This window comes from Pan troglodytes, chromosome 7 (assembly GCF_028858775.2).
Source record: "Pan troglodytes isolate AG18354 chromosome 7, NHGRI_mPanTro3-v2.0_pri, whole genome shotgun sequence".
NCBI classification, from domain to species: domain Eukaryota; kingdom Metazoa; phylum Chordata; class Mammalia; order Primates; family Hominidae; genus Pan; species Pan troglodytes.
In genome coordinates, this window is record NC_072405.2 from 108,813,172 (window position 1) to 108,836,834 (window position 23,663).

General features: G+C 35.7%; 1 protein-coding gene across 14 annotated transcripts in view; it reads right to left on the reverse strand.

Moving 5' to 3' along the window:
• Window positions 1-23,663, reverse strand: part of STK3 (serine/threonine kinase 3) — a 459,940-nt gene that overhangs the window by 200,069 nt on the left and 236,208 nt on the right. The gene's annotated exons all lie outside the window — the stretch shown is intronic.

Genomic DNA, 23,663 nt, shown 5'->3' on the forward strand with positions numbered 1-23,663 from the left:
AAAAAACGTGTAAAATATATACTTGAAACAATTATACAAAAAGTTGCATTATAGTGGTATAAATATTTTTAAAACCTCTTAAAGGTGCTAATTAAACAGCAAACAATAAATGTAACAAACATACTACAAATACATAGCTGAGTTTTCAAGATAGTAAGGGCTCAAAACGGAGCTATGGTAATAAGCCAAATCTAATTTGAAGGCTTCTTTAGAGGCATGTGATGATGGGGGTGGGGGATTAGTGGTTAAATAAGGTTTATATTTTAACAGATAAAAGGGAAAAGGGAAGTATTTGGATTCTTTCCAAAGTAGAAATGAAACCTCCACTTAAAATTGGGAATTTTGAAAGTCTACATCCTCAGCAAAAGGATAGGCAAGAAACAATTTACCCAGTGGCAAAGGAGATGACAAGTCTTACCTGAGCTAGGTAAGGTAGGGGACAGGGATTGGGAAGCCTCCCTAAGGTAGGGGACAGGGATTGGGAAGCCTCCCTTTAGAATTTATAACCATGGTTTAGGCCTTCAATTTTACATCACTCACACGCTCTAGGGGAACCTCAAACTGAGAAGTTAACTAAATATAGCCCCAGTAAGGTAGCACCCCAGGTGCCTGATAGAAACAAATACAAATCCATATTACAGGGACGCATACTGAACCCTCAACTCACACCATTCTCAGAGATAAAATCTAGCCAAACATGAACTCACTAGCCCAAAGATAAACACATGAGTAAACAAGCCACTGAGAATGGGTAGAAAGAACAAACAACAGAATTAAGATGCCCTTGCTCCTTAGAATTAATTTAGTCCCCTTAGAAAGCTGGATCTTGGGGTAAAATTAGGGAAGAATAGACAGTTGCATTCTAAACTGCAGAAAAAACCGAGAACAAAAGTAGAAATATTCCAGCTAGAATGGAAAGCAATGAGTAAGTTTGATTGAATTAGGGAATATCCTACAGCTCATGGATGCTTTCAACACTGGGAGCCCAGCATAAGTTGCTTGGCAAAGGAGTGATAGGAACCTTGGGAACTAAAAGATGATTTGGAGAAGGGAAAGACTGGAGAAAGACTAGAATCAGACGGTTATTACTAGAATCCAGATTTGAGGATAATTAATTAGAGCCTGTACTAAAAAGGGTCATATAGTAACAGAAATGACAAGCTGAATCTGAAAGAAATCACCAAAGAGGAATTAACATTTTCTAGAAAGTTTCTGGGCAGTCAAATATAATGGATCAACAATAACTCCAATATTCAGAACCTGAAGAGATCAAACTGAATCTAAAGAGAAAGTTGAGAGAGATTTTAATTTGAATAAAATAGGTAACACCAGTTATTTGTAATCAAAAAGTGACTTACTATACTTTGTCACTTGACCATATGATCAAGGAAATGAAATCTAATTATTCATTTTCCCATCAAGTAAGAAATCAACAAGGCATGTCCAATGCAACTGCAAGATGAGCACAAAACTGGGGAAAACTAGGGTAAGAATCTTTCACTTCTTTCCCCATGCTTAACTGAATTCGGGGGCTGGTGACTGCTTGATGCTAACATGTTAACCTAGGTCGATAAATATATTTTAATCACTGAGTTAGAAAGGCAAAAATCAAAGGGTACTATTGTACATTTGCTTGTATGTCTCGAATCATGTAAGATTCCTACTAAACTAAAAACACTCTTTCCTATAGCAAGGTGAAACTACTGATGTGACCAACAGAGCATTACCTTGAAACTGTACTTCCAACTCTGGTAAAGGATAGCAGTTATCCCATTGTCCTTGTTATCAATACACAAGGTTGTACCTGTTTGTTGTTTCTGTGTTCCAAGTGAAATTGCCCACAGTAGGTCAACTGGTAACTCTGATCCAACTGAGCTAAAAATTACTGAGAAAACATCAAAAATATTCTCTTTCAAATAGCTGCCCTTAAGTGCCACTTCAATGTCTGACGGGCTGAAAAAAGTAACAAATTGGTATTCACCCATTAAAAACTAAGATTTACAGTATCTGAAAATCTATAAAAAGAATTAATTGTCTTCTCACTGCTGTAAGTAGGTGGTCTTTCCCTTTCACTACGAAATCAGCTTAATAGCTTATACAGCTGCTGTCTTTGACATACCTGTCTTTAGCAAACAGAAACTTCATGGATCCTAACTTTTTGCACATTCGCAGGCATGTTTTAAAGTTACATCAAAGCTTTCAGGATCTCCAAACGTCATAAAAGACTTATTCATCAGTATAACAAGCCTAAATGGTGAAAAGGCATGTGGGCAGGACTTCAGAGGCTCCATGATGCAAGACTGTACAAGTTTTTGGCATTATAGGAGAAGTTTCCAAACAAAAGATTACCTTACATCTCCTGTGCACAATACTAATATACAATAGAGTAAATTAAAAGTAAAAGCAACCTTAACCGTGACATTTCTTTTTTCTTTCACAGCCAAAAGCATGTCAAAGGATTGACAAATATAAAGAAACTTATAAAATCAAATATTTTAAAATAAGAATGACACCTTTAAAAACTGTTGTGTTCTTACAAGCAGTTTATAAAACATCCACAAGAGGGAACCAAAGACAAAAGACTAAAATTCCACTATTTGGAGATTTACACAAATAGGTTTATAAAATAGGTTATTACATTAACTAACATACCATCAATAGCTTTCAGAAATAGGCTAATGGTTTCTTGATACATTTTTAAGCAGTGAAATATTTAAAAATACTGTAACCACTGTCATGTTGATACCTTTATATAAGCAATGTTTATGTTCCTCAAGGACAACAAATGTCTTTCACATTCAGTAACCTCCACTTGCATATAATAGCATGAACTCAATGAACAGGTGGTGATTCCACAAAATTTATAGAAGTATACAAAAGTAAATAATGAATATTCATATTAATTTATCAAAACTTCATTCTAAATTGCTTTTATATGAAAAGATTTATGATTGTATATATCTTATGTTCTTAGAACAAATACAACTAACGGCTAAAGGGTCTTTAAAAAGATTTTTTTCTTTTCTTCATTCTTTCTTTCTCTCATTCCTTTTCTCTTCCATTATGATAGTATTTTAAGAGTTAGCAGAAATTTTGTTGTTCTTTTTGGTTTGTTGGTAGTAAACAGAAATTTTAATACATAAATTGTATTTTTATTGTTTAAATTTTAACAACAGAAATATCACCTACATAAACTTAGATATAATTTTGTAAAATAATTTTAGAAAATTTCCAAAACATACAATTCAAAAGAAGACTACTTGAAACATGCTAAAGTAACAATATTGATTTTAACATACAGTTTACATCACTGAACTTCCTGATAAAAATGAAATTCTGGGGCAGAAAAATGTCAGGGCAACAAAAAACAATCTCCCCCACAACCCAAATATTTTTCACACATTTGACTTAAGCATTGCTGAAGAAATACTTCATGTGCAAGTATACACCTTATTAATTATTAAATGCAAATACATTCTGTGTTGATGATTTTGTGGCTGGCACTATCCTTAATGATGAGTAAAAGTCAGGCAAAACCTGTTTAAAACAGTTTTATACACGTGTTTCTTGATTTGATAAGTATTTACCAATTAAATATTTATGTAATGTTTGCTGTGTGCCAGGCAAGTGTGTTAAGGTATAATCTTTTCCTTGAGAAATGTATAGTTTAATGGGGAGTTACAAAACAGACAAACACAGTGAGATAAATATTCTCAGAGCTAAACGCAGTATTCCATGGTGAACATAGAGGAGCACTTGCCAAACTGAAGCCTGGAGGAGCCCCATGAAAGGCTTCCTCTTTCCAGAGGAGGCAATGGCTAGGATGTCAAGACAAAAGCAGCAACCTACACTTTTCTTTAAACACTTTTTGAGCAATCCAATCTATTCTCATGGTTTAACTACCAACTGCAGAAAGCACTGATTTCCTAATTTGCCTGAGTTCTCCCTTGGGATTCAGACCGCCGTATCCAACTGCCTGCTACACAAAATGACTTAAATGACCTATGGACATCTCAAATTAAATAACTGCTAAAGTGATCTCATCTTACACAGAAATACGCCTTGGAGAGAATATTGCTGGAGAATACTTCAGCCACAGTGTAAGAGGCACAGTGTAAGTGCAAAGTGAAAAAACAAAGGCTCTGACTATGCTATCAAGAAGTTTAGTTGTGAATAATTTGTTGTTTTTTCCCTTATTTTTTAAATGGTCAAAGGATAACTATATTTTTGAATGAGGAAAAAGGGCCCAGAAGAAAGGGATAATGTAGCTGACTAAAGAAACAAGCAGAGAAGGGGCCTTTTGAGGGAAGTAAAAAGAAAACCAAGAGCAATAAAACAATTACTGTTCATGCATACCTCTATCACAGTACTTGCTACATTGCATTATGATCAGTTATCAGTTTATTTGTCTCACTCATTAGATTGCAATCTTCTTGTAGGCAATTACCATGTCTTATTTTTCTTCCATATCCATATTTATAAATGGGAAAAATATATAACCTCTGAACCAGGGAGACAAGGAAACATAGAGAGGATACAGAAACATTAAAGTTAAAAGAAAACTGAGGTCTAGTTAGTACAATAAGAAAAAAGTTATAAAGATTGGAAAGAAACTATCTATATTTGCAGATGACATCATTGTCTGTGTAGAAAATTTCACAGAATCTACAAAAAACTCCTAGAACTAATAAAAATTAGTGTGTGTGGCAACGTCACAGGATACAAGGGCAATACACAAAAGTCAATTGCTTTCTTACATACCAGCAATAAATGACTGAAATTTGAAATTTAAAAAAATTTCAACAGAAAAAAAACCCACTTAGGTCTAACATATTAAAACATGTACAGGATCTGTATACACTGATGCAAAAAATAAAAGATGATCTAAATAAATTGAGAAACATCCCATGTTCATGAATTTGAAGACTCAATACTGTTAAAATGCCATTTCTTCCTAACTTGATGTATAGATTTCATTCAATCCCAATAAGAATTCCAGGAAGCTAATTTAGAAATGTTGACAAAATGATCCTTTCTATGGAAATGCAAAAGGCCTAGAACAGCCAAGGCAATACTGAATCAGAAAAACAAAATCTGGCCAGGAGAAGCGGCTCACACCTGTAATCCCAGCACTTTAGGAGGCTGAAGTGGTTGGACTGCTTGAGCCCAGGAGTTTGAGACCGGCCTGGGCAACACAGCAAGACACCATCTCTATAAAAAATACAAAAATTAGCCACATGTGGCAGCATGCGCCTACAGTCCCAGCTACTTGGGAGGCTGATGTGAGAAAATCACTTGAGCCCAGGAGGTCAAGGCTGCAGTGAGCCGTGATTGCTGCCACTGTACTCCAACCTGGTTAACAAAGCAAGATGCCGTGTCAAAAAAAGAAAAGAAAAGGAAAAAGAAAATTGGAAGATTCAGTGTCCAATCTTAAAACTTCTATAACACTACAGTAATCAAAACAGCATAGTACTGGCAAAAGAATATACACATATATCAATGATGTATCATTGAAACAGAATAAAGAGCTCAGAAACAGACCTACACAAATATAGTCAACAGATTTTTGAAAATGACACAAAGGCAACTCATTGGAGAAAGAACAGTCTTTTAATCAAATGGTGCTAGAACAACCAGATATCTATATGGAAAAAAAAAAAAAAGGACCCAGATATAGACCTTACAGCTTTCTCAAAAATTAACTCAAAATGCTTCAAAGACCCATATAACATGCAAAACCATAAAACCTATAGAAGAAAACTCAGGAGAAAATCTATGGGACCTTGAGTTCGGTAGTGAATTTATAGACACCAAAAGCATGATCCATGGAAAAAAGCTGGTATCATCATAATAAAACTAAACACTTCAGCTGGGCATGGTGGCTCATGCCTGGTAATCCCAGTACTTCAGGAGGCTGAGGCAGGAGGATTGTAGTTTGAGGCTACAGTGAGCTATGATCATCCACTGCACTCAGCTTGTGCGAAAGAATGAGACCCTGTCTCTAAAAAAACAAAAGGCAAAAACTAAAAACTAGAAATTTCTGCTCTGTGAAAGACACTATTTATTAAAGAATGAAAAGACAAATCAAAAATGGGAGAAAATATTTGTTAAATACTTACTTTATAAAGGACTCGTATCCAAAATACACAAACTCTTAAAAATTCACAATAAGAAAACAGACAACACAATTTAAAAATGGGGGAAAATATTGAACATACACTTTGCCAAAGATATATAAATGGCAAATAAGCATATAAAAAGATGCCCAACATCTTCATCACTAAGGAATTGCAAATTAAAACGAGATACCACTAAACACCTTTTAGAATGGTTAAAATGCAAAAACAAACAAACAAAAACCCTGACCATACAAACTACTAGTGCGCAGCAACAGAAACTCTCATTCCTTGGTTAGTAGGAATATAAAATGATACAACTTTGGAAAAGAGTTTGGCAGTTTCTTACTAAGCTGAACATACCATAAGATCCAGCAACTATGATCCTAGATACTTATTCAATGTACCTGAAAACTTATATCCATACAAAAGCCAGCATATGAATGTATACAGCAGCTTTATTTATTGATAACTGCCCCAAACTAGTAAGTAACTATTGAAGATGGCCTTCAATAAGTTAATGGATAAATGAATTGTTGTGTATCTCTGCAATGTAATACTATTCAGTGACAAAATGGGCTATTAAGCCACAAAAAAAACCATGGATGACTGTTACAAAAAACATACTGTTAAATTAAAAAAGCCAGTCTGAAAAGGCTACATAATATATGATTCCAATTATATGATATTCTGGAAAAGCCAAAACTATAAATGGTAAACAGATCAGCGGTTGAAAGGGGGTTGGGGGAGAGTTGATTATGTGAAGCACAATGGATTTTTTTTAAGGGTGATGAAACTGTTCTGTTTGACACTACAGTGTATCATATGTATCGTTTTGATGCCTAATACCATGCATTTGTCAAAACTTACATCATAAAGAGTGAACCTACTGAGGCAGGAGGATTCCTCGAGACCAGGAGATCTAGACCAGCCTGAGCAATATAGTAAGACTCCCATCTCCACAAAAAATGAAAAAAAAAAAAAAGTCAGGCCTGGTGGTGCATGCCTGTAGTCCCAGCTACTTGGGAGGTTGAGGCAGGAGGATCGCTTCAGCCCAAAAGTTCAAGACAGTGAGCTATGTTTGTGCCACTGAACTCTAGCTTGGGTGAAAGAGAGAGACCCAGTCTCAAAAGCAACAACAACAACAATAACAAAAAGAGTGAACCTAATGTATGCAAAATTAAAAAAAATAATTTAGGAGGTCGGGGGATCCCAGGGTGAAATGTAGAATGTGGCAAAAAAAAAAGTAACTGTATTAAAAATATATTGAAACAATTCACTGAAGGAGGTGAGAAGAAAAGGTACTAACCTAAGTAACTTTGGAGTAAGTGAACTGTGAATTCTGTTAGACTAAAGACAAAAGAAATGATACATAAGCACTGCAACTGATAATGTTGTTTTCCATGTTTTCCACATGGGTTAAGAATTCTGAAACCACTATACATGTATACTGGAGTTGAGAAACTTAGTAAATGAATGATAGGAGCCAGGTTTCTCACCACTGGAGTTGTAGGTTATAAACAAGCAAGAGGACCCATCTAGAATAATAATGGATTAGAGTCAGACACAACAGTATAAACTAATGTTTAGTTTAATACAGATACAGATGTATACACATACATATATATACACACACACACGTGCCTACATATATAGTTATATATGTGTATATACATAGGCTAGTATACACACATATATCTCCTTGCCTCATAAGCTGAGAGGGCACAGAAGCAACAACATCCCACAGTAGAAAAAGTCCCCCTGGAATCCAAATTTGATTTCCTACAGTTTTCCAGTAAAAGGAAGTAGGCTCCTTATTCTAGTACTGGAACAGGAAATATACAAGATGAGCCTAGAATATCTTATAGTGTCAGAGAGTAAGGAAGAGCTAAAAACAAAACAAAACCGCACAATGATGGGGATATGTCATAGGGACAAAGGAGTCAAAACAAAAGGTTCCCAATGGCCAAAGCTGGAACAATTTAAGCAAAATAAATAAATAAATAAACATAGTAGTATTGGATTATAATCCAAAATATAAACTAATAACCATGAGTCAATATTGATGCGAATGACTGAATAAATGGGGAGAAGAGACAAATCTCCTGTGTAGAAAAAATTCTAAATACTCCATCCTTAAGAAAGTGGAGAATAACCCCCCACTTCTTAAATGTGAGCTGTGTACTGTGACTTCCTTCCAAAGAGTACAGTATGAAAAGAAAGAAAGAATAATTTTACTGTAAAGAAACATGACATGCTACCTCAGTCATGTGATCCTGGTTAACATCAACAGTGGTAAGTCGTGTTCACAGAATAATTTACTCTTGATGTGATGAGACTTATATTTATCTCTGGGTCTTTTCAAAAACCAATAAGCCTCATCTCATCATTAGAAAAAAAGTCCCAATTGAAGGACATTCTACAAAATATCTAACCATTATTACCCAAAACTCTCAAGGTCATCAAAAACAAGGACATTCTGAGAGGCTGCGACATCATGAACCCTTTCTGTGCCTGGCTTATATCATTTAACTTCCTCCAGGTAAATACGTGCTTGCCACAAATGACAAAATTTCATTCATTTTTATGATATATACATACCATGTGAAATTAGCCAAGCACAGAAAGACTAAAGAAGCTGATCTCATGGAAGTAGAGAGTAGAAATGGTGGTTTCCAGAGGTAGGGGAGGCTTGTAGAGGCTAGGGGTGGTAGGGAGAGATTGGTCAATAAATACAAAATTACAGTTAGGAGGAATAAGTTCTGGTGTTCTGTTGCATAATACAGTGACTGTGGTCAACAATATTGTATATTTCAAAATGGCAGAAGATTTTGAATGTTCTTACCACAAAGAAATGATAAATGCATGAGGTGATGGAAATGCTAAATATTCTGATTTGATTTTTACACAATGTATACATGTATCAAAATATCACACTTTACCCTGTAAATATGTATAATCGTTATATATCATTTTTTTTAAAAAAAGAGAAGCCTAAGGAGACATGATGACTAAATGTAATACGGTATCTTGATGGGTCCTAAAACACAAAAAGAACATTAGGTAAAAACTAAGTAAATCTGAAAAGAATAGGCACTTTAGTTTCAAATCTGTATTAATATTGGTTCATTATTTAGACAAATGTATCATACGAATATAAGATGTTAATAACAGGGAAGACTGAATGTGGGTGGTATATGGAAACTCTCTAAACTATTTTTCTATTTCTTCTATAAACCTAAAACTATTCAAAAACAAAAAGTTAACTTAAAAAATTGAGAAAATCCTTTGCTTTTTAATTTGAGCAAATATTTATTATCTGTTTTATCACAAGGCCCAACACTACAACCCATAAGTCAATGGTTCTCACCCAGGCCACACATTGGAATCTGTTAGGAAGGTTTTTAAAAAAATCCTGATGCCTAGGCCCTAGCCTATAAAAATTAAATGAGAAATTTCCCAGAATAAAAATCAAGCATTGTTTTTTGTTTGTTTTTTCCAAAAGCCACCACTACCACAAAGAGAAAGCTCAAATGATATAGCAATTTATTAAATATTTTACATATTATATCGAGTATCACAAATCCCAAAGAATCATGTTTCTATTAGAGGTAATAAAGCATATAAACTCTAAGTGATTAATGTCTACAATTTTTATATTGACAAGAACTCTGTATTCCATTACTTCACCAAAAACTTTTTGCAGTTTCTTTTCAGAGTATTTTAAAAATATTTTACAAATTTCAATATGTATATGCTTTTTAAAAATGCACTTAAGTGCATTCTATTTTCAAAATAGCATCTTTTATTCAATAATATATTTTAAACTTTCATATGGCAGAGACAATTCCCATAAATTTGCTTTATATCATACACAACACTACTGTAGAATGCTCCTTGGTAACAACAAAATGTTGCATTTTGAAGTTTATTGCATAGAAAGACCAATTTTGTTAATACATACTCTTTAAAGGTAGACTTGCCATAAGCAATTCAAGTGTTTACAGTAAATATGAACAAACAGATATATTATTTAATCAACTCATACTAAAGATTTGGGAATATCTTCCACTAATATCCAGAAAACAAATTCTTACTATGTAATACAGTTGACCCATCTCAACACCTAATTTACATCACATGCTCAGAAATGCCAAAAGAAGATCTTTGTCATATTTAGCAACACTTAAACTAACACAAAAACTTTGATATTGGATTAACCTTCTACAGAAATCTCTGTTTGCAATTTGTTTAATTTTAGAAATCTGTACAATTACCTCAGCACCTATCAAAACATGTCAATTTGTCAAGATACATTCTCATCAGACAAGCTTTTTCTATAATAGGTATAAAAATCAAATTCATAAGGCACTATTTCCAATCGTGCTCCATACTTTTCTTGAATAAAAAATATTTTTAAAGATTTGTTTATAATAGTTACCCAGGGCACAGGTGTATGCACTAAAATTTTAAAAACCAACATATCTTGTAATGGTTATCATATACCATTTCCTTTTTAAAAGCCACATTATAAATTGATGAAAATGGCAATTTAATTTTAGGCCCCTAATTTTTCCCCAACTGCAATAAGCCAAACTAGATAGAAGTAAATTAAATTTGGAAATTTTTCTTTATATTGTTATAACCCATACATTTTCTGAAAATTATGTTAAGAATGCAGGATCCACACACAATAGACCCAAGTATCAATACTTGATGTGAAATATAAATCTCTCCTTAATGTAGCAGTGAATTTCAGTTCTGAAATTCTGAAATCAGAGAGAAAATTTGATCTACATTATCTAAAAAGTTAGTTTTATGAAATTTTTCAATGGTCCAATGCTAAACTTGCTCTGTGTCATTATTTGCTCCACCACTGCTTAAGGACCAATCCAGAGTCTGGACTGGAAACAGCTACAGTAAAAGCTGCCAGAGAATACAGGTCCTCTGGGCTGAAAATAAATCAGAAGCAAAAGTTGGCAATACAGATCTCTCACCATGCTGAAAAGACCTTTCATCCATGAAATAATCAAAAAGGAGAAAAAAGAATGGAGAAAAATTTCACTGAAAACAACTGGGACACCAAAATATCCATCTAAAACTTTCTGCTATATCCTAAAAGAAAGTCAGTTCCCCAGTACCACGACTAAGTAGGTAATGGCCAAATGAATCCCTCAAACTAAAGCAAAAGAAAAAAAGAAAAGAACCAGAAAGTTTCATGGGCCAAAGGTAACCAAGCTAAGTTGTGAACACAAATAACAAGAGGTTGCAATGCAACAACCTTGACTTAACAGATACACGTTAAGTCAAGCACAGTATCAATTAGATAACAAGGGGTCCAAGCTTGTACTTTCGTTCCATAACCTAGACAAAATTATTGTAAAAGACACAGTGGTTAAGAAAAAGAAAAATATCATTTATGTCTATTCTTTTTGTTGTGTTGTTGAGACAGGGTCTAGCTCTGCAGTGGCGCAAAGTCGACTCAATGCAACCTTAGCCTCCTGGGCTCAAGCAATCCTGCCATCTCAGCCTCCTGAGTAGCTGGGACTACAGGTGAGCACCACCACGCCTGGCTAATTTTTGAATTTTTGGTAGAGATGGGGTTTTGCCATGTTGCTCAGGCTGGTCTTGAACTCCTGAGCTTAAGCTATCCACCTGCCTTGGCCTCTGAAAGTGCTAGGATTACAGGCATGAGCCACCGTGCCTGGACCATTTACTTCTATTCTAATCAACTATAAATTTGGATATGATTTGCTTTAATTGCCCTGATTCCTTGTAATGCTACCTTACAGAAGTTTTCCCTTCCCTGCTTGTCACTTTGACAACTTGTCTAAAACAAATCAGAATTGAACAAACTATGATTTTTTCTTTGAATTGTTCTAATTTATGGGCACTCAAGGAGTTTGTTAATCACTGAAATATATTGAGGGTTTTATAGATTTATAAAGAGATCATATTACAAACTAAATATCAAAAATTATAATTTTAGGCCAGGCACAGTGGCTCACACCTGTAATCCCAGCACTTTGGGAGGCCAAGACGGGCAGATCACTTGAGGTCAGGAGTTCAAGACCTGTCTGGCCAACATGGTGAAACTCTGTCACTACTAAGAGTACAAAAATTACCCAGGCATGGTGGCAGGCGCCTATAATCCCAGCTACTCGGGAGACTGAGGCAGGAGAACTGCTTGAACCCAGGAGGTGGAGGTTGCAGTAAGCTGAGATCGCACCACTGCACTCCAGCCTGAGCAGCAGAGTGAGACTGTCTTAGATAGATAGATAGATAGATAGATAGATAGATAGATAGATAGACAGACAGACAGACTGATTTAAAAAATAAAATAAAAATTATAATTTTAGAACACTCCAAGAAATTACAAATGGCAGGAGCTCCCATCAAAATGGAGATTAGAACACACAGGTTTACACCTATCCCTCTCAAAACCCTCTCAAAACTACAATAAAGCCACAGAAAAGGATAAACCCCAAAAGACAAACAGCACAGGGATTGAATAGATAACAGCATATGGGAGATGTCAAAAATCTGGAAGCTAGAAAAATGTTTGGAAGTTAGAAAACAGATAAATATGTAAGTAGCTAACTCAGCAGACCAAAAATAAGACTTAAGCTTGCAAAGAGAAAAGTCACAAGAAGCATGTGAATTCAGAGTAGTGAACCCTAACATCTTCTACAGCAAAATTTGCTGGTCAACTAGTTCCACTCTTACACACAGAGCTGCCAGAGGTAATTTTAGTGCTTCTCTCAAATATAATCCCCGTACATTTGAAGAAAGCCCATAAAGTGAAATGTCAGAGATCAAAACAAACACAAAAGAAACAGAGACAAGGCAGGGAGCAAAAGATAACTCAAAATAATAATAACGAAATAATAACGTAGAAGAGAAAGCTATCTTAGACATTAAATATCTGATATGAAAAAATAGCAAGTTTGGAAGATAAACTTGAAGCAATCTGAGAAGAATAAAAAGAGAAAAAGAGGGAAAAGGAAACAGAAAAGATAATTGAAAGACTAACCTAAAAGGTTCAACAACCAAATAAAAGGAGATCCAGAGACAGAGAGGAGAGACAGTGAAAATTACCAAGAAATAGCAAACATGAAATCACATAGAACTGAAGGGTGTTTCCAGATTTAAAAAGTCAAAAGACACTCCATACGATGAATGGGGAAAAGATGTATACCAAGGCACATTATTAGGAAAGTTTTAAATAACAGGGACAATGTAAAGATCCAAAAAGCTCCCACATTCAAACATTCAAAGAATCAGGTATCTGAATGGCATCTATCTTCTCATCAGCATTATTGCTGAGCAAGGAAAAAGAGCAAGGTCTTCAAAATTATAAAAGAAAGTTATTTTCAATCCAAAATTTTACACCCAATCAATCAATCAATCAATTAAGGGTAAATGTACAATAAAGACATGGTCAGATATGCAATGACTGAAAAAAACTGCTGATGTCAGGAAGCTACTGGGAGATATGATACATAAAAATAAGGCAGTAAAACAAGAAAGACAGAAGACAACATCAGGGATAAAGGGATTACAGAAGAAAAAAAAGAGGACATTCCACAGGTTGATGTTGAAAGGAAGTCTTAGGATGACAGCTGCTCAACACTCCTAAAGAGCAATTAGTTCCGATTAGTAAAGGACAGAAGACTATTGAAGGGATGAATCAATAAAAAAAAAAAAAAGTACGGCATTAATAAATTGTGTTTGAACATACACAGAGGAGCTCAGAGCTCCAGCAGAGTTTGGGAATATAGCATTTGGGAACAAACTAGTGATTAGAAAACTGTAAAAACAACAACAGTAACAAAAACGGAGACAATTATTGGTTCTGAAAATCACAAAAAGAAATAACATGTAATGATAATATGATATAAGTGAACAGTATTTACACAGTTATTAACTATATAAGAATTTGTTTTAATTGTGATTACATAGGAAAAATTAGAAATAACAAGTAATCAATTGTTTTACAAGTTTTCAATTTGTGGTCAATAATTTTATCTGAAATATTTCTTATTAAATAAAATTTACCTTTTACCATGTAAAGGAATGAGAATAAGTAAATGTTCTTTACTGGTTTTCCTAAAAAAAAAAAAAAATATATGTGTGTGTGTGTGTGTGTGTGTATGTATATTTATACATATTTTCAAATATATGTATACAAATATACATATATATACTTATATTTAGGAAAACCAGTAAGAACAAATACATATTACATATTAATAAAAATAAAAATATTAAAGAATATAAAAATATATATTGTAAAAATATAAATATATAATAAATATATAAATATATATATGTTTTTTTCTTTTTAGAGAGAGAGAGAGAGAGATAAAGAGAGTCTCACTTTGTCACCCAGGCTGGAGTGCAGTGGCATGATCATGGCTCACTGCAGTCTCAACTGCCCAGGCTCAAACCATCCTCCCACCTCAGGCTCCCAAATAGCTGGGACTACAGGCATGCATCACCAAGCCTAGCTAATTTTGTGTTTTTTAATTTTTTTTTTTGTAGAGACAGGATTTCACCATGTTGCCCAGGCTGGTCTTGAACTCCTGGGCTCAAGCAATCAGCCTGTCTTGGCCTCCCAAAGTGCTGGGATTACAGGCGTGAGCCACCGTGCCTGGCCCAAATACATTTATTTTTAATTTTAAAACTAGGTTTAATATCTACCAACTCTTCCAAACATATTTGACCAGTTAAAATTTGTTTTAAAATGTTTTTTAAAAAATTGAATCTATATTGGTTCACACCAGATCAGTAATGTTATTTTGGTGGCCACAAGGTAGGGCAAAACCAGTAGGGGCAACCAGCAAAAAAACCCCGAAAACTAAACAAACAGAACAATAACAAAAACAAAAAACCTGGCCAAAATGTTACAACAGCAGTAGTGATGGTATAAGTAGTGGCATTAATAAAAACAAAAGCTAAACTTTATTGAGCATACTATGTGCAAAACATTGTTCTAGGTGTGTATATATATAATTATATCCTCATAACAACTCTATTTGCAGATGGTAAAACTGAAGTAGAGAGGTTAAGTAACCTGCCCAAAGACAAAGTTATTTGGGAACAGAACTAGAATTCACATCCAGATAGTATGATCTATTTTTAGATAATGCAACCTCCCTTTTACCAACTGAGTACATTACAGGCTTCTGGACTGACTTGGGCTAATTCTCCTGCTGTTCTTTTCTTTACCTAATTCAAAAGGTTCTCAAAAGGTAGACTTTTGGCCAGAAACAGTGGCTCAGGCCTGTAATCCCAGCACTTTGAGAGGCCAAGGCGGGTGGATCACTTGAGGTCAGGAGTTCAAGACCAGCCTGGCCAACATGGCAAAACCTTGTCTCTACTGAAAATACAAAAATTAGCTGGGCATGGTGGCACACGCCTGTAACCCTAGCTACCTGGGAGGCTGAGGCAGGAGAATCGCTTGAACCCAGGAGGCAGAGGTTGCAGTAAGCCAGGGATCACGCCACTGTACTCCAGCCTGAGCGACAGAGTGAGACTCCATCTCAAAGAAAAAAAGAAGGTAGACTTTTGAAGCTCCCTATTGAACAGGGGTAAGGGGAAAGAGGGGAAGGCGGGGGAAGTTTCTGTCTAAGAAATGCTCACCTGAAACTGTATCACCACCTGAGGGGAATGGGTTATTCAAAGCACCCTGGCATTTCTCCCCACACCCATGCTGAGAATTAACTGCTTTAGTGAAGCATGTTTAAAGAGAACATGACATTATTCAGACATTAAGGACCACAACCTGAACAGCTCTGAGTTCAGACCATAAGAGGTCACCAGAAAGTCCTCATTTCTTTTCCAAGGATAGAAGCTCTAAGACGTAGTCTAAGACTAATTAGACTTCTTTTCTTTGAGCCATTAATAAGTTAATATGAAGTCAAATAACACCTTTCTTCAGATAAAAGTAAAGGACCTGATACATGCATAAAAGTGAAAAGATTTCATTCAAGCTTAACATCAAAAAGTATCCCATTTTTTGCTCAACATTTCACTTAAAATTCTTCTACATCCATTTAACTCCTTGTATTTTACTTAACATTGTGATCCTTAAGAAATGTCTGAGCTCCAGTGACAAGCAATTCTTTTAAACTCCTTATCAGTCTTTTAAAGTGCTTTAAAAATAGCATGTCAATGCTACATTCTATGCCTTATCTTATAAATTCAATTAACATCATTCTGCTTTGAAAATCATCATCCAATGTACCACATGTAGAATATTTGCTTTGCTGTTTTACTTAAAAACAAGTACTCTTTTACTGTATAAATATTTAAAAACTCATTCAAGTACCTGTACAATATTTCAATAAGCCATACCAGCAAACTTACAAATTAGTATTTTAAAAATCATCAACTAAGTTCAAGAAATACATAAGAATGAATACTGCTTGTTGTGTAACTACCAAATTACCAAACTGCATGCTTACATTTTGAATACTAGAGTTAAACTAGTACTAACTGCACAAATCCTGTATGCCTGCTTTTTACATACACAACCTAGATTAAACTTTGTGTTCATTTAGTCAAAAATGAATGTAAACTTTATAAAAAATATTTTACTTTTATGAAAAAGAGTATCACTTCAACGAAATAAATTGTCCTACTGAACATCAAGAGATGTGTAGTCTATGATAAATTAGCTGATTTAAAACTGTATATGTAATTCAATTTAAGCCAATTCACAAAAGAATCCCAAAGGAATAAATGATATAAACTATGTAAGATTCTGAGCCTTCAATGTGGATAAACTTTCCTGAGAAATTACATCTACTAATTTTAAAAGTTGCTAAAAATAAATGGCAATGTAGGATATACATTTACTGTAGAAAGACTTCAGATTCATTCTGCCTATCTCATTCTTTTAAGTGCTTGTGAGAGTGTATGTGTGTACATATTGTATATTTTCTATGCAGGGCAACAACAGATAAAATGACCTCAAAATGGAAGCTACTGCCTGAAAAAATAATCTGAAGAAAGCATGTGAATATTGCTCAATGTGTGACTCTTCAAACTTTTTACTTTTTTCTTATAATTTCAGTAAAAAAAGACCATAAGCATTTTACCTAGAAACACTAAGCTTTGCCCCAGAGAATAAATGTTTATTCAGGAAAAAAAAATCATAAAAACCTGACATAATTTTTAAGTGCTCATAATATTTCCCCTCACCTTGAATATGGACAGGACTAAGTAACATATACCTAAAACGACTTGGTATCATTGGATTTGAAACTAAGCAGTGGGCAGAAGCTAGAAGCACTTTGAAGACAGTTTTAGTAAGAGCCTGAAGAGTCATTAAAAAACTGTCAGAAGCCTGACAGCCTTTAAGAAAGTTTCAGGAAGGTAAGGGAAATATTAGAAAGCTGGAGAAAGGGAGATTCTTATGTGGTGGCAGAAAATTTAGAAACTGTTGTATTAGTCCATTCTTACACTGCTATGAAGGAATACCTGGGTAATTTATAAAGAAAAGAGGTTTAATTGATTCACAGTTCCACATGGCTGGGGAGGCCTCATGAAATTTACAATTATGGCAGAAAGCACCTCTTCACAGGGCAGCAGGAGAGAGAACTGCTGAGCAAAGTGGGGAAAGCCCCTTATAAAACCATCAGATCTCCTGAGAACTCATTCACTATCACAAGAACGGGGTGGTTATTCCCTGATTCAGTTACCTCCCACCAGGTCCCTCCCATGACACGTGAGGAATAAGGGAACTACAATTCAAGAGGAGATGTGGGTGGCAACACAGCCAAACCAAATCATTCTGCCCCTGCCCCCTCCCAAATCTCATGTCCTCACATTTCAAAACACAATCATGCCTTTCCAACAGTCCCCCAAAGTCTTAGCTCATTCCAGCATTAACTCAAAAGTACAAGTCCAAAGTCTCATCTGAGACAAGGCAAGTTCTTTACAGCAGCACTCCACTACCTGGTACCAATTTACTGTATTAGTCCATTCTCACGCTGCTATAAATACCTGAGACTGGTTAATTTATAAAGAAAGGAGACTTAATTGACTCACAGTTTCATATGAAGCCTGAGGAGGCTTCAGGAAAATTACAATCACGGCAGAAGGCACCTCTTCAAAGGGCAGCAGGAGAGAGAAGCGCCGAGCAAAGAGGGAAAAGCCCCTTATAAAACCGTCAGACCTCATGATAACTCACTCATTATCATGAGAACAGCATGTGAGTAACTGCCCCCATGATTCAATTACCTCCTACCAGGTCCCTACCATGACACATGGGGATTATGGGAACTATAATTAAAGATGAAATTTGGGTAGGGCCACAGCCAAACCATATCAACTGTTGGCTATAGGAACCAGAAAAGTAACAGGAAAAGTAAAAAATGTACCTAATGAACTGGGTGGTCTAGCAAAGCATTTAAGATGTTGCCTGGTTTCTTCTTGCTGCTTATAATCAAACACAAAAGGAGAGAGATAAGCTTAAGAAACGACAATTAAACAAAAGAGGGACTGAGACTTGTCGATTTTGTAAATCTCCAGCCTCTACAGACAGCAAACCATGCTACAGTTATGAGACAGCTTGCAAGCAAACCTCAAATCCAGGCAATAGTCCGGAAATTATGGTATAAATATCAAGCTGAAAAGGTGACTGTAAAATCCTTTGTTCAGATTTCTGACAGATCCATGCAGTTCCTCAACAGGGCTTCTAAGAAGCTTAAAGGCATTGTCCCTGCACAATCTCATCAAGAGGCCAAAATTAGGGAAACAATTATCTCAACAAAATGTATGAGTATAGATTATTCTAATGGAGTAAGCTGCAATGAGATTTATAGGAGACCCACAAAGTGTTTTTGGCAGAAACACTACCAGCATTGACTGCATAGCACAGAGATGCACGAAATGAAAAGAGGGCTTTGGACTCCAAAATTTCTAACCACAGGAAGCAGGCTGAGAAAACTATCTAGCTCAACACACAGGCTACCTTCCATGAAAAAGGAAGAACTCAGTGGGCAGAGCAAAAAACTCAGAGAACACAGAAAGGAGCCATGAAAAACTATCCTGAGGTAGGAATAGAACTTAGTTTTAATGAAGAAACTTCTAACATTTGCTTGGCTGGATTCCAAAACTGCTATGGAATAGTGACTCGTGCACTTCCTGTCTTCCCTTTTTTTAAACAGAACTACCCATAATGATATAATTTTATGCCTGACCCACCATTGTACATTGGCTATTCGGGGCAGTGGGGGTGAGGTAAGAAACATCTCTTTTGTTTATAGGTCTTCAGATTGAAAGGAACTGGACCCAAGGAACGTTATCTCTATCTGAATGTAATTTAGAAGATGACATTCTAGATTTTGAGCTGATATTGTAAAGAAATAATACTTGGGGTAGATGGGATAGTGCGTGTATTTTGCATAGGCAAGGAATGTAAATAATGTGCGGCCAGAGGATAGTCTGAGCCCGTTTTAAAACATAACCATAAATTCTTTGGCAATTCTCCCCTCAAAAGGTGGAGCCTCATTCCTATTGCCTTGAGTGCAGGCCAGACCTAGTGACTTTTTTTTTTTTTAATTGAGGTGAACTTCATATACAAAAAATTAACCATTTTAAAGTATACAAATCAGTGGCACTTAGTACATTCACAATGTGCAACCATCTCCTCTATCTAGTATCACAGCATTTTCATCACCTCAAAAGAAAACACTGTACCCATTAAGGAGTTGCTCTCCATCCTTCCTTCTTTCCCACCACCTGCACACCACAACTGGGCCCTGTCCTGGTCTCTGGTAACCAACAATTTGCCTATAATTCAATTGTAAGTTGTAAGAGTTCTCTATACAGTCTGCATTTTTTTTTTCTTTTAAACAGATGGGGTCTCATTATGTTGCCCAGGCTAGTCTTGAATTCCTGGGCTCGGGCGATCCACCCGTCTCAGCCTCCCAAAGTGCTGGTATTACAGGCATGAGCCACTGCACACAGCTTCTATACATTTTGGATACTAGACCCTTATCAGAAGCATAATTTGTAAATATTTTCTCTCATTCTACAGGCTGTCTTTTCACTTCTTGATAATTTATTCTCTTATGCACAAAAATGTTTAATTTTGATGAAGTTCAGTTTATCTTTTTTGTTATTTCTGCTTTAGTATCATTCTCTAAGAATTCACTGACAAATCCAAAGTCATGAAGAATAACCCTATGTTTTTTTATAAGAGTTTTAAAGTTTTAGCTCTTACATGTAGGGTGTTGATCCAGCCAATCAGATCTTATACTAAAAGGCTGCTGTATTTGATAAAACATAGGGGTCTAACTTCATTCTTTTACATGTGGCTATCCAGCTATCCCAGTACCATTTGTTGAAGAGATTGTTCTTTTCCCATTAAATGGTCCTAGCAACTCTGTTAAAAATTAGTTGTCCATAGATTTATGGGTTTATTTCCAGACTTTCTATTCTATTCCCTTGGTCTACATACCTATCCTTATGCTAGTACTACACTGATTTGATCACTGCAGTTTCATATTAAGTTTTGAAAACAGAAGTGTGAGTCTTCTAACATGGTTCTTCTTTTTTGATATGTTTTGGCTATTTGGGGCCCCCTGCAATTTCATATGAATTTGAGAACTGACTTTTCCTCTTCTGCAAAAAATGACCTGAAATTTGGAAATAGATCTTTAAAATCTGTGAATTGATTTGAGGAGTACTGCCATCTTCACAATATAATGTCTTCTAATCTCTGAACACAAGATGTCTTTCTATTGATTTAGGTCTTTTAGCAATGTTTTGTACTTCTCACTGTACAAGTTTTTTACCTCCATGGTTAAATTTATTCCTTAGGTATTTCATTCTTTTGGATGCTATTATAAATGGAATTGTTTGCTTAATTTCCTTTTTACATTTTTCATTGCTGGTGCCTAGAAATACAACTGAGTTTTGTGGTTGATGCTGTACCCTGAAACTTTGCCAAATTTATTTACTAGCTCTAGCAGATTTAGATGGTTGACAGATAACAAACAGGAAGTTGCTCTAGCTCATGGGGGGCTGAACAAAGGTATCTGCACCAGTCCCTCAGGGAACCACCAGACAGGTCAAAATGAAAACTACAATTTTTTTTCAGAACAAGGATCTTATTGTCCCCTTCCTGGCACCAGTGAGCTACACCGGGAATATGGGTTGCTGGCCCCATAGCTGCTGCTGAGCTAGAAAATAAAGGATACTAGGTATATAAGCAAAAATGTCATAATGCTTTCTTATCAAAATCTAGCACTCCCCTGGATGCTGTTAAGTTTTCTATCAGATTCCAGAGTTATGCAAAAGTTGATTTGTCAGTTTTTTCCAGTTTAACATAGTTGCTTCTGTGGAGGTAACTGATTCTTGGAGCTCCTTGCTCCACCACTCACTTGCTTTTAAAAACTGGGCCGGGCGCAGTGGCTCATGCCTGTAATCCCAGCACTTTGGGAGGCCGAGGTGGGTGGAACACCCAAAGTCAGGAGTTTAAGACTAGCCTGACCAATATGATGAAACCTGGTCTCCACTAAAAATACAAAAATTAGCCGGGTATAGTGGCATGAGTCTGCAGTCCCAGCTACTCAGGAGGCTGAGGCAGGAGAATTGCTTGAACCCAGGAGATGGAGGTTGCAGTAAGCCAAGATCATGCCACTGCAATCCAGCCTGGGCAACAGAACGAGACTCGGTCTCAAAAATAAAATAAAATAAAAATAAATAAATAGAATGTGGCAGAAGTGACAGTATTTAACTCCTGAGACTACAACATAAAAGACAGTGAGAGGTCCTCTTTGTTCTCTCTCTTGGACCACTCACTCTGAGAGCCCCTGAATGAGCCATCCTGGAAGTGAATCCTCCAGCCCTCGTCAAGCCTTCAGATGACTGCAGCTCTGACAAACACTTAGATTGCAATCTCATAAGAAACCCTGAGAATGAATCACGTAACTAAGACCCTCCTGAAATAGCAATCTACAAATACCATGATAATAAATGTGTGTTGTTTTAAGGTGCTATGTTTTGGGGGTACATGATATTTAAAGCTGAGACTCAAAAGAAAAGAACCTAGCCACTCCAAGAGTTCTAAGGAAAAGAGTGTTTCAAGTACAGGGTATAGCACATGCAAAGGCCCTGAGTAAGGAAAGATCTTAAGCATGTTAAAAAAAAATTAAAAATCTGAAAGACTAGTGTGACTTAAGCTCAGCGAAGGAAAGAAAAATAGTGAAGAAAGAGATCCCCAAAGGGGCAGAAAGAAACCAAAATGACTATAACAAAGTCTTAAAAAGTAGTAAAAACTGATAATATATGATAAAGTGCCTTTGAAACCACAAGAAACAACTACAAAAATTTAACATTTAAAAACATTAACTGGAGAGAAATCTGAAACTAAATGTATCTATCATCACACAGGAATCCAGGGTAGGAAATATGAAACCCCCTGAGAGCAAGAACCAAGGGTCTTTACATCTCCCATATCACCTACTCATCTTTGTAGAATTAATGCACAATGACAAACCTGAAAAAAATACCTTTTGAAGACACTATTTAAAATTCTAAGTAATGAATTCATTGGTGAAAGATTTTAAGTCTAGAATACAGGCTTCAAGTATCTCCTCACTAGGTAGTCCATGACAACGGCCAAATAAATAACTCATGTAGCTGCATATCTAAAGAACATGATTATAAATCAGCTCTACAAAGATGCACATTTCTCCTTGTCCTGGGCTACCATGTGATAAAAGGTTTTATAATTGGTAAAAAGAGTAAAAGAATTTCAAAAGAATTCCCAACTGGATAACCAGTCTCTGAAATTAAAACTGAATTTAATTTAGCAAAATAATTCCATTTGTATACAGAAACTGTAAAAGTTCATTTTTAAAATGAACTTTTATGTGAGAACATACTGTTACGAAATACATTTTCAATCAGTAAAACATAAAATAATACATGTGTTTTCAGATTTTATGACTATTCGAATACCAAGGGTTATTCTCCTCTATATCTTTATCCAGAAAAAAATATATAACTTGAAACACAAAGGCAAAAAATAATTAGCAAGGTATAGAAGCACTAGACACTACAAACCAGGTGCAGTGGCTCACACCTGTAATCCCAGCATTATGGGAAGTTGAGGTGGGTAGATTACTTGAGGTCAGGAGTTTGAGACCAGCCTGGCCAAAATGGTGAAACCCCATCTCTATTAAAAATACAAAAATTAGCCAGGCATGGTAGTGTGCGCCTGTAGTCCCAGATACTCATGAAGCTGAGGCAGGAGAATCGCTTGAACCCGGCAGGTGGAGGTTGCAGTGAGCCAAGATCGTGCCACTGTACTCCAGCCCAGGTAACACAGTGAGACTCTGTTTCAAAAAAAAAAGTATTAGACACTACAAAATGTGGTAAATAAATACAATTATTTTATTTTGTTATTTAAATGTAGTAACATCAATATAAAGTAAAAGGAATTAATGGCTAGTTTAATATGCTAGGCCTTTTTATGTCCCATCTGCAACTCCTGCTATGGTACGCTTCATCTACAGCATAGCTGGT